Source organism: Trachemys scripta, chromosome 1 (assembly GCF_013100865.1).
Source record: "Trachemys scripta elegans isolate TJP31775 chromosome 1, CAS_Tse_1.0, whole genome shotgun sequence".
Classification (NCBI taxonomy): domain Eukaryota; kingdom Metazoa; phylum Chordata; order Testudines; family Emydidae; genus Trachemys; species Trachemys scripta.
In genome coordinates this window covers 144,659,447-144,671,630 of record NC_048298.1, presented here as the reverse complement: position 1 = coordinate 144,671,630, position 12,184 = coordinate 144,659,447, and the positions used below count along the sequence as shown (strand labels likewise).

Below are 12,184 nucleotides of genomic sequence, written 5' to 3'. Positions count from 1 at the left end.
CTGAAGCATCTGCAACTGGCCACTATTGGAAGACAGGATACTGAGGTAGATGGACTATTGGTCTGAGTCAGTGTGGCTGCACTTATATTCTTAGGGGCTTGCTCACAGGGAAGGAAAAACACTGCTTCATAAATTATGTGAAAATCAGAGAACATCTTAGAGGTATGGGAATAGACCTTAACCTGTGCCGCCTACTACTTTGCTGTGAAGGAAGACAATCCCCTTCAAAAACAGAAGTTAGTCTCTTGTACTCTTTTCATTTTTCATTTCCACTACCAAAATGACTTGTCCATTGTCATCACACCACTGGCCTGAATATTCTGGGGCAGTTAATGGAAATACTCTTTAGAGCACACCCAAATTTAATAGACTACTGTTTTACGTGAGAAAATTGACTTCACATGTGAAAGTCTTGCAAGGGACAGTTATCCCAAGACACCAGAAAGACTAGGATGACTATAAATAACACCACATGCCAAAAGATAGTGTGCACATTCTGGTGAATTTTACCACCTATAACTAGGGCTTTGTGTCTGTCACAGAGGTCGCGGAAGTCACGAATTCCGTGACTTTTGCAAGGGCCAGTGTGGCTGACCCCAGGGCTGCTCAAGCAGCTGCTCAGATGGCCCTCAGGACAGCCACACCAGCCGCTGCTCCAGCAGCCCGAGGCAGCGATCCCCGGCCGACTGGAGTAGCCGTGGTCTGCTGGTCTGGGTAGTGGTCCCACCAGCCGAAGCAGCCGTGGTCCCTGGCAGCTGGTGCTGCTGGCCCTGGGTACCCCCCCAGTGCCCCTCAGATTTAATCACAGGTATTTTTGATATAAGTTATGGACAGGTCACGGACAGTGAATTTTTGTTCATTGCCCATGCCCTGTCCATGACTTGTTCTAAAAATACCCACGACTAAATCATAGCCTTACCTATAACCCATATAAACATCAGCCATCCTCACAACAGTCCTGTGTGGTAGAAAGAATTATCTCCATTTTATAGAGATGGAAGTACAGCCGTCAGATTAAATGATTTGACTAAAGGAACAAAGACCATACCTCTCAGGCTACTGTGCTACCCTCATGGCCAGAAATCACACTGGTAGCTCAGTAGAGAAGCTAGCTCTGCTGTAGGCAGCTGGCTGGAAAGGCGCTTCCAGTGACGCATCAGTAGCAACCTGGACAGCAGAGTCCCCACACCAATAAAATGACCAAGGGTCCATGCAGAAATCAAGAGAGCTGTGACTATGGTTTACATGCACCCTAGTGATTAGCTTTCGACAGCTGTTAAGGGATTGTAAATAACCTATCAAGTATCAGGGGGTAACAGTGTTAGTCTGTATCTACAAAAACAAGAAGGAGTCCGGTGGCACCTTAAAGACTAACAGCTTTATTTGGGCATAAGCTTTCGTGGGTAAAAAACCATAAGATACAACCGAATTTGCTCCAATCCCCCAGACAGAGACAAACACCTACAAGATCTTTATCAAGCATTCTTAAAACTATAATACCCAACTGGGGAAGTGAGGAAACTGAGGGAGACGGGTACCCAGAAGTCACCTACTACAGGACAGGCCCAACAAGGAAAATAACAGAACACCATTGACCATCACATACAGCCCCCAACTAAAACCTCTCCAGCACATTATCAACAATCTACAACCTATCCTGGAAAACGATCCCTCACTCTCTCAGACCTTGGGAGGCAGGCCAGTCCTCGCTTACAGACAACCCCCCAACCTGAAGCAAATACTCACCAGCAACTACACACCACACCACAGAAACACCAACCCAGGAACCAATCCCTGTAGCAAACCTCGTTGCCTACTCTGTCCCCATATCTACTCTAGCAACACCATCAGAGAACCGAACCACATCAGCTACACCATCAGAGGCTCATTCACCTGCACGTCTACTAATGTTATATATGCCATCATGTGCCAGCAATGCCCCTCTGCCATGTACATTGGCCAAACTGGACAGTCCCTACGTAAAAGAATAAATGGACACAAATCGGACATCAGGAATGGTGATATACAAAAGCCAGTAGGAGAACACTTCAATCTTCCTGGACATTCTATAACAGATTTAAAAGTGGCTATACTTGAACAAAAAAACTTCAGAAACAGACTTCAAAGAGAAACAGCAGAACTAAAATTCATTTGCCAATTTAACACCATTAACTTGGGCTTGAATGGGGACTGGGAGTGGCTGGCTCATTACAAAAGCAGCTTTGCCTCTCCTGGAATTGACACCTCCTCATCCATTATTGGGAGTGGACTATATCCACCCTGATTGAATTGGCCCTGTCAACACTGGTTCTCCACTTGTGAGGTGACTCCCTTCTCTTCATGTATCATTACATAATGCCTGCATCTGTAATTTTCACACCATGCATCTGAAGAAGTTGTTTTTTTACCCACGAAAGCTTATACCCAAATAAATCTGTTAGTCTTTAAGGTGCCATCGGACTCCTCCTTGTTTTTGTAAATAACCTGTGATTCTCAGGAAATACTGAAGACAAGCTTTCAACCCTAGCAACTGGTTTACAATGGGGAAAAGAGCAAGGCTTTTAAAAAATAAAAGCTGAGACTGTCTCTGGCATTTATGTGTTTCTCAGAGCAGGAATGGGCCGGTGACCAAAACCTTCATCAGTGCAAAGGCCAGCTCCATACTTCACCATGTGAGCCATCTTTCAGACTTCTCGGGGAATGATTCAAAAAGAGGGTCCATACAGCCAGGCAGCTCTGCGCGCTGCCTCCATCTGCAGGTGCTGCCCACGCAGCTGTGGAGCAGGCACTCGGGCAGAGCTCAGAGCCCCCTCGCCACACCTCTGCCTAGGAGCCGAGGGACATGCTGGCTGCTTCTGGGGAGCTGTGCGAAACCAAGTGGGGAGCCTGCCAGCCCCACCACCTCTCCCCCCCAGCATCCACAGCATCACTAGGCCACCTCCCGCCCAAACACCCGGGGTTCCCCCCTCTCCCCTAGAGTACACAAGATTTAGTCAGGGGTATACAGTACAAGCCATGGACATGTCATGGGTAGTAAACAAAAATTCATGGCCCGTCACCTGTCCATGATTTGTACTAAAAATACCCATGCCTAAAACGTAGCCTTACTTATAACTACATTCATGTCAATAGGGGTGGGGGATGGGTGGTTTGGGAGGACTGGCACCTGCAGGAAGGAAGTGTTCAGTTAAACAATTTCAAGAATCTCCGACATATGGATGCAAACCTACAGTCCCTAACTATGTCCATACTGTACTTAGTGATATTATACTGAGTTTACATAGATGAGATGTCTTTAAATAAAACTAGATTTACTGGGTTTATGTGCTCTCCTCAGTGAAGGCAAGGTGGCATAATGAGGTGGTGGTACTGTCTCTATCAGATCACAGGAAAAGATCAAGAATGTGTAGTATATGTAGCGCTAACAAGTTTAAAATAGTTCCAATTCTGAGGCCCACATGGCCATTACTATCTAGAGATTGTGTTAAATGCATTAGAAATACCCAAGACAACACGTCCCAGTCCCAAAGACCTTGTAATCGATGTAGATGACACAAAGACCAAAAATGGAGAGCAATGTTTTAAAAATATCTTCCTTCATTCCCCTTGCCTATTTTACTTATTTATCTTTATTATAAATTATCTTTTTATAGGTTTCAGAGTAGCAGCCGTGTTAGTCTGTATCCGCAAAAAGAACAAGAGTACTTGTGGCACCTTAGAGACTAACAAATTTATTAGAGCATAAGCTTTCGTGGGCTACAGCCCACTTCTTTGGATGGGCTGTAGCCCACGAAAGCTTATGCTCAAATAAACTTGTTAGTCTCTAAGGTGCCACAAGTACTCCTGTTCTTTTTGCGGATACAAACTAACACGGCTGCTACTCTGAAACTTGGAAAGAAAAAGCCTCTGAGTGTGTAGTAATGACCCCTTACATTTATAACAACTTCCACATTCAGCCTTCATTAAGCCTGGATAACTTCATTGAAGTCAAATGAGCTGCAGCTGCTTACTCCTGGGTTGAATTTGACTCTGAATATGCAAATGGTGCTGCATTTCTCCCTTGCACTGGAAGGAACATCTGTCTCAATAGTAACTTTCTTNTGTTCTTTTTATATTTACTTTATGATTAAGAGTTTGTAACATTTATCCAACATGGTACATGCAATAGATACATTTCTTTTCCACTCCCTCCCGTTTTTAATGGTTTTTATTTCCAACATAGTTTTATTAAACTAATTCTTTCCTAAAATAGTTTAGCTCTTTCCTAGGACTAATCCTTTCCCATTTTTGTAACATTTGTTAATTCTCTTAACAAATTCCTATTATGCTGTTACCTATTGTTATTAATCCTTATCCAATACCCCTACCCTGCTCCCAACAATTTCCCACCCTTTCAGAAATCACAGATACCAGAAGATACCATTATGATAATCTAGTCTGACCTTCTGTACAGAACACAGACTACAGGACCTCCTTGAATTCCTGTTTGAACTAGAGTGTACCTTTTAGAAAAACATCCAATCTTAATTTTAAAAAGTCACCAGTGATGGAGAATTCACCACAAACTTTGGTAATAGCTTCCAATGATTATTTACTCTATTAAAAATGTGTGTCTTATTTTTAGTCTGAATTTGTCTGGATTCAACTTCAGCCATTGGATCTTGTTATACCTTTGTCTGCAAGATGGGAGAGTCCTTTATTATCAAATATTTATTCCCTATGTTGGTATTTATAGATTCTATGGCAAACACTCTTTAAACTTCTCTTTGTTATGCTAAACAGTTTGAGCTTTTTGAGTCTTCACTATAAGACATTTAATCATTCTCATGGCTCTTCTTTGAACCCTGTCCAATTTATCAGCATCCTTTTTGAATTGTGAGCACCAAACTGGACACAGTATTCCAGCAGTGGTTGCACCACTGCCAAATACAGAGGTAATACAAGCTCCCTATTCCTATTCAATATTCCCCTGTTTAGCCCTTTAAATCATAGTGCTGCACTGGGAGCTTATGTTCATCTGATTATCCTCCATGGGCTCCAATCTTTTTCAGAGTCCCTGCTTCGCCGGATAGAGTCCCTCATCCTGTAAATATGGCCTGCATTTTTTGTTCCTCATTTTTTAGTGAGTAACTTCTCATTTGGACATATTAAAATTATTATTGTTTGCTTGCACCCAGCTTGACCAAGTGATTGCTCTGTATCAGTGGCCTGTGCTCTTTCGTGTTTACCACTCCTGCAAACTTTATCAATGATGATTTCATGTTTTCTTCCAAGTCATTGATAAAACTGTTAAATAGTGTAGGGCCAAGAACTGATACTTGATGCCAAAATGCTAGCTCGTCTACAACTTTGTCCATCTCCAACCATGTGCAATCCAGTCCAAGAACACAGATGACTCGGCCAAACCCATTTGGTCCCATGAACATTTCTGAATTTTTGATTAAATAAGGGGCAGTCCCAGTCCCACGTGCAGTGGAATATGGAGGCTAAATGGGCCCAGTGCAGGGAAATCCTCTACATTTTGTCTGTTTTAGAGGATAAACAGTTTTAAACTTTGTTTTATTTAGTATTGCTTCTAGATCTACTATTCCTCTCTCTTCTGCAGGGATCTTGAGCTAAAATTTTCCAAAGTAACTAATGACTGAGTGCCCAACTGACAGGTCTTGCCCCTTCTCACAAATCAACTGCAAGACCTGTTGTGGCTGCACTGTCTGATTTAGGTCTTTGCAAGTACAGCGGTGCTTTCTAAATTATTTTTGTCTACTCTGTCATTAACATTTAATCTCCTGATTAAAACTATATGTTTTTTTCTGCAAAGATAGATGTGCATACTATCCATTCTTGTGATTCTAGGGAGATCTACTTTTAATCTGTTTTTGTCCTACCATTCACTGTCTAAAGAACATTCTGACTCTTGGCAGCAGTCTCAGCTGGCAGCCAAAATCTTCGGATGTTGATGACAATCATTAGATAAGGAGCGCCTAATGTCCTCAGACCCAGACCAGGGTACTACATGAAGGCCACCATAGATCCCAGAGCTTTGATACAGAAAAGTTTTGAAGTTCTGCTTCTGATTTCAGTTTACGGTGGCACATGCCATGAGAAATTTTGCTCCTGAAATTGATCAAGGAAGACTCTCAGCTACTGCAACAAATGAAGCAACATTAAAGGCATTCTGCTCTCCATTCACCATCCATCTATGATTTCCCAGAAGATCCAGCATAGTTGACTGCAGGTTCCCATGGATGAGCCAATCATCTAGAGAAGAGGCTAGACATCTAGATAGATACATGACTAAAGAGGCTTTTGTGCAGGCTCACATTTGGAGATTGGGAAAAGTATGGGAAACAACTGCTAAACTGAATCAGAATGCCTTGTTCTGGAAATATTTCCTTGGGCTCAGAATCATAAGATTTTCAACTGACCCGTTAGAAGGAGATATGGAAGTAGCATCTAGAAGGTATATAGTACAAAGAAATGCTCCCATTTCACAACTTAAAAATGGATAGCAGAAGGATCCAGTCAGAGACTCAACACCATCACCATTTATGCTGTTCAGAGACCGCAGGGGATGTAAGTCTTGCAACCCTAGGTATTATTAAACAGAGGAAACCCGAAAAGTCACCTGCATCTGAAAATGGTCCAACATTTACAATATAGATGTTTTCAAGGCCACGGTTCTTACATGCTGAAGTGTCCCCATCCCCCTGGGGTCTAAATCTTGTCAGAATATCTTCACACAACAGTTTCAAGACACTAATTCAAAGACGTGCAGATCCTCACCAACAGAAATTAATCTGTCAAATTTTTTTTGCTGATGTGTGGCCAGAGAGACCATTCAAAACTTTAGTTTCCTCATGAACCTGTTGAGATTGCACAGGTCCAAGATGGGTCTGAGGCCCCCTTTTACTTTCGATATTAGGAAATACTGGGAATAAAACCCCTTTTCTCTGAGCTCTGGCGGAACTTCCTCCACAGCCCCCACCAATAGGAGGGTTTGTACCTCCTGGATCAGAAGTTGCTCGTGAGAGGGGTCCCTGAAGAGGGATGGGGAAGAGGGGTCGGAGAGGAAAATTGGAGAGACTATCCCATCTCTACCATGCGGAGGACCCAATGGTTTGAGGTGATTTGAGACATGCTCGGTAGAAATAGGATAGATGTTCTGAAAATGGGAAAGAAGGATCCAGTTGAGAGGTTGGTATAATGCCCTTGGGCGCATCCTCAAAATGTCTGCCTAGGGCCTCGTGGCTGCCTGGATGACCAAGACCCCTGTTATTCGGGGATTGGGGTTGGCAACAAGGTTCTGGTTTCTGGGATGCCTACAGTTCTGGTCTTGCCTAAACTGTCCCTGGTATAGTTGTGTCGTGGGTTGAGGCCTAAATTGTCTACGCTAGGTGGCAGGTGTGTGCAGAGCCAGCGATCTTATAGTGGATTGGGAGTCTTTCAGACTGTGGAGTCCGTTTTCTCCAAAAATAATGTGGCTCCCTCGAACGGTAGGTCCTGAATTATCTGTTGGACCTCCCTAAGGAGGCCTGCAGTCATGAGCAACGGTGCATTGCGATGCCCGAAGACACTGTTCATGTTGCAGAGTCCGCTAAGTCTAACGCCCCTTGTAGCGATGTCCTGGCGATCATTTTGCCCTTGTCCAAGAGAGCCGAGAATTTCGGCTTAGCATCTGGTGGGACAAGGTCTGAGAATTTGGACATTGCGTCCCATGACTTGACGTTATGCTGGTTAAGGATTGCCTGCTGATTAGCCATCCGAAGCTGGAGCCCTCCGATGGAGTATATCTTCCTCCCAAAGAGATCCAGCTTCTTTGTGTCCTAAGCTCGAGGGTAGGTCCTTGCTGCGCTTGCCTTTCCCTTGCGTTAACAGTCACCACTACCAAGTCTGGCAGGTGGCGGGTAAACAAGTATCCATAGCCCTTGGAGGGCACAAAGTACTTTCTCTCGACTCCCTTTGCTGCAGAAGCCAGAAACGATGGTATTTGCCACAGGTTTTTGTGTTCTCCTGAATGGTCTTTATCAGGGGAAGGGTCACCCTGGTGAGTCCTGCTGGGGATAAAATGTCTACCATTGGTTCTGACACCTCGGTGACCTCCTCCATCTGTACCCTGAGGTTCTGAGCAACCCATCTTAGAAGTTCAAGGTGGGCTCTGCTGGCAGGAAGGGGAGACCCCAAGGATGTTCCTACCACTGTCTCATCTGGAGATGATGATGAGGATCCCGGAATATGGGAGGGGCCCTCCTGCCCATCTGGCTCCTCAAAAAGCTGTGGCTCCGCCCCCAAGTTGGAGTCTATTTTGGTGCCGGCCAGGTACTGGTCGCAGTAGCAGCACTGTCCATGGTACTGAGGGTAGCCATGGTGCTGGGTGTGTTTTCAGTGCCGGGCACAGTACCAATCATGGTGCTGGTGGTGGTAGTGGTGGCTGATGCCTGGGAGAAATCCCTGGCTCTGGATGCAGTCCTTCTCTCAGATGTGACCAAAAAGGAGCGTACCGAGGCGGACCTCTGGTACTGGTGGTAAGCCCACGGGGTCCAGAAGGGCCACTGGGATGGCATCTGAGCTGATATCTACCATTGTGGTGGCCACGGTACCAGGGAAAAAGTTTGGATCATCTCCGCTGACTGAGTGCTGGCTGCTAAGGTGTCAGTTTCTCCGTAACACACGAGTCAGTGTCTGATGCAGACTCCAGTGAGTCCACGCGCGGGGACCATAGTGGATGATGTAGATCGTTGCTAAGTCATAGCTGGCTTGCCTCTGGACTTCCCCAGTGGCCTTTGAGTCATTTGGGGACTCAGGATCAGTGCCGTGACACCATGGTCTGGGGAGTGGGGACATGTCAATGTTATCAGGCTCCACGCCACCTCATAAGTCTCGGTTATGGAAGGGAGGTCCAAATCCTCCACCTGAGTCCCCTCTGGTGGCACCAGACTCAACAGTCCCTCCCAGGGGCCCAGAGTCGATGGGGCCGGCTGTTGAGTTGAAGGGGAGGTGGGGTCTTGCACTGATCTCCCTCCCTTGGGTTCACGTTCCCGTGCACGGGAAGGGGAACTCTCTCTATCAGTCTTTCTGTGCTGCTTCTTCAGGACAGGAGACTGAGTGGTGCCGAGATTGATCCCGTGCCGTGCTCTGTGTCGGGGAATGCCGGTGCCGAGGGTCTCTGACCCCAGAGTCCTTCCTTGAAGCCTCCCGGACCGAAGCCAGAGCGCTGCTCACCAATGTTGAGGAACCCAGTGCCGTGTGCATGGGGCTTGACTCAGATTGAGGGCGGAGAGCTGCTTTCCATTAGCAGCAACTTTAGTCTGTGATCCCTCTCCTTCTTCCTGCGGGGGCAAAAGATCCTACAGATCTTGCACCTGTCTGCGACTCCCCCAAGCCAAGTGTGGGTCACCCTTTGGCATAGACTTCTGGCAAACCCCGCACGGCTTAAACCCCTGGGTCTGAGGCATGCCCCCGGCCCAGGAGAGGGATGGGGAAGCGGGGGACCGCAAGTCCGGAAGTCCAACTACAACAATTTTTAAAAACTATCTTTAACTATTTACAGAAAATACACTAGAGGATCACTTGTTGAAGATGAGACAGGAAACGCTCTGACGACCGCCATTGACGGTAAGAAGGATCTAGAGAGGTGGTGAATCGGAAGGGCCATATACGCGGCGCCATGAAAGCGCGACTCCAGAGCCGACCCGACAGGTGCTGCTAGGGGAAAAACCTTCCAGCAAACTGTGCGCGCACATACCTAATTGAAATCTATATGAGCAAGCACTCAAAGAAAAACTGAATTATGCAAAAAGAATACATAGCATGTATCATTGCCCGGAGGGACATACATGAACTCTATAGGACTGTCACTTTTCTTTCTGCCATTGTTTCACTGGGGACTACATCTCATTCCAAAGTTGTCTTCATAGTTCTTTTTGTGATATTCAAGGCAGCTGTTACAGAAAGAAAGAAAGAATTAATCACTGGCCTTTGGAAAAGCACATGAAGTAGTTTCTTCTGTAATTTGTTGCTGGATGTTCACAATCTAGGAACATGAAACCCTCCTTAGTCCATCAAAGCCCAGACTTGCCGATTTTCTGGGCACATAGTAAAGCCCCCCGCGCTATTGGAAAAGCTTGGGCTGAAGGGTAGAGGGTGGTCTGATGCAAGGTTAGTTTTGTAGGTGAGAATTATTTTGGTTCTTCATAGGCAGCTAAGTGTGCATTTTGGTAATTTGACATTTAATTGCTGTAAAAGTAAACAGAGCCAAAGATAAGTTCTTCAAATTAAATCAATGTAAGTAAAAGTAGATGATTCTATCCATACTAATTTTGTTATAGAGGGCTGTATTGGGAAATATGACTGGAGACATTCTGAAAATAGACAAGATAAGTCCTCCAGCTTCAGACAGAAAGTTTTTGTAGGAGGAAAGATTGTTTGGTTTTTTTTTTCTGAACAGCCTAAGGGTTTGTCTACCTGGAGACATTTCCCAGCATTACTACACTGTTATAATTATACCACTCTAGTTATACCAGTATAGCTTCCTGTGTGGACACTCCTATTTGGAGTAACAGTGGTCTTTCTTTGGTTTAGCTTATGTCATAACTACAGAGGTGTAATTATACTGGTATAGTAATGCCATTAGTTTTTCCCATGTAGAAAAGCCATAAATTACATTGTAGCCATAGAATTACAGTTAGACAGATCCCGTTCCTCTCAGACAACTGAAGAGTGTGGGCTGAAGAAAGGCATTGAATCCTAGAAACAGCAGCAGGGTACTGAGAATGCTGTGGCCTCTTCAAAGGGGAAAAGGATTGAGTCCCCAAGAGCCCAGAATGCAGTATTTGAGTAAGACCAGGGTCAAGGCCACTTGTAAAGGGGCCATGATAAGTAATGACAATTGAATAGGCATGCTTTCATACCCCCTCCCTCCTTGCCCCCCCATAATTTATGGAAAACCTAACCCCAAAATTTAGGCTTGAGAAGCCCTGTTTTGGAAAGGCTTAGATTTGATCTCACCCTTTTTGGCTTCTGAGTCACACAATTGTACAGATGAAGCTTAATGAGTGCAAAAGAAACAAGTTCAAACGTGATCAGTCACATATGGGAGGAGGCTCAAGGAATCCAGAGTGGTTGTGGTTGAAACACAGTACTGAACTGACCTTGCAGAATTAGATAGATAAGCAGCAGGAGGCATTTTCTTGAATATAGACTGTTGCACATTCTTCTGAAAATAAGCCAATGGTGTTAAAGTGGATGTCTAAGTCCCTCTGTTAAAAATTCCTGCATTATGAAACAGGCAAAGGGGGAAGGAATTGAAAATCTCTGGCTCCCCATAAAAAATGGTTACTCACGTCTCGTAACTGTTGTTCTTTGAGATGTGTTGCACATGTCCATTGTGCTAGGTGTGTGCAGGTGTCTTCTGCCCTGGTGCCAGAGCGTCTTTCCTTGTGTCACCCAGGCCTGTGCAATGTCCCTTGTGCTACCAGCCAAGGATAAAAAGGGGCAGAGCTGACCGACCCCTCCTTCAGTTCCTTCATATCAGGCTTTGAGATGATAGACTGATTCAGTGGGAAAGGAGGGTGGATCTTATAATGGACATATGCAACACATTTCAAAGAACAACAGTTACAAGAGATGAGCAACTGTTTTTTTTTTTTTTTTTTTTCTTGGAGTGATTCAGTTTGTCCATTACACTAGGTGATTCACAAGCAGTTTCCCAAGGAGGTGGGGCTAGAAGTCTCATTAGAATAGGGATTGCAGAACTGCTTTCCCTGCTTCACTTCTTTCCTTGATGTGGCAGTAATTGCAGAACATCTTGCAGAAGTGTAGACTGAAGACCCATGTTTCTACTCTGCAGATGTCCATGATGGAGACGTTTCCCCACAAATGCCGTAGAGATTGAGTGTGCTCTGGTTGACTGCAAAGAGATTTTCAGGAGGTATGTCCTTGATCTTGTAGCACATAACAATACAGCTTGTGATCCACTTGGAAAGTCATTGCATTGTTGTGACGCCTGCTCATTCATCCTCCAAAGAGACCCAACGGGCTAGGCTCTATCCAGATAAAAAGCCAGGACTCAGAGTAAATATACTGATTAGCTGAGGTTGAAATCAGATACTATTTTGGAAAGAAATTTAGAATGTGGCCTAAGCTGTACCTTGTTCTTATAGAAGACGGCATATAGAGGATCTGTCAC

The 12,184-nt window shown here is 44.9% G+C and overlaps 1 protein-coding gene across 4 annotated transcripts in view; it reads right to left on the bottom strand.

The window, feature by feature from the left end:
- The window catches only part of GSK3B (glycogen synthase kinase 3 beta), a 228,490-nt gene that overhangs the window by 27,373 nt on the left and 188,933 nt on the right, over positions 1-12,184 (bottom strand). The window lies entirely within an intron of this gene.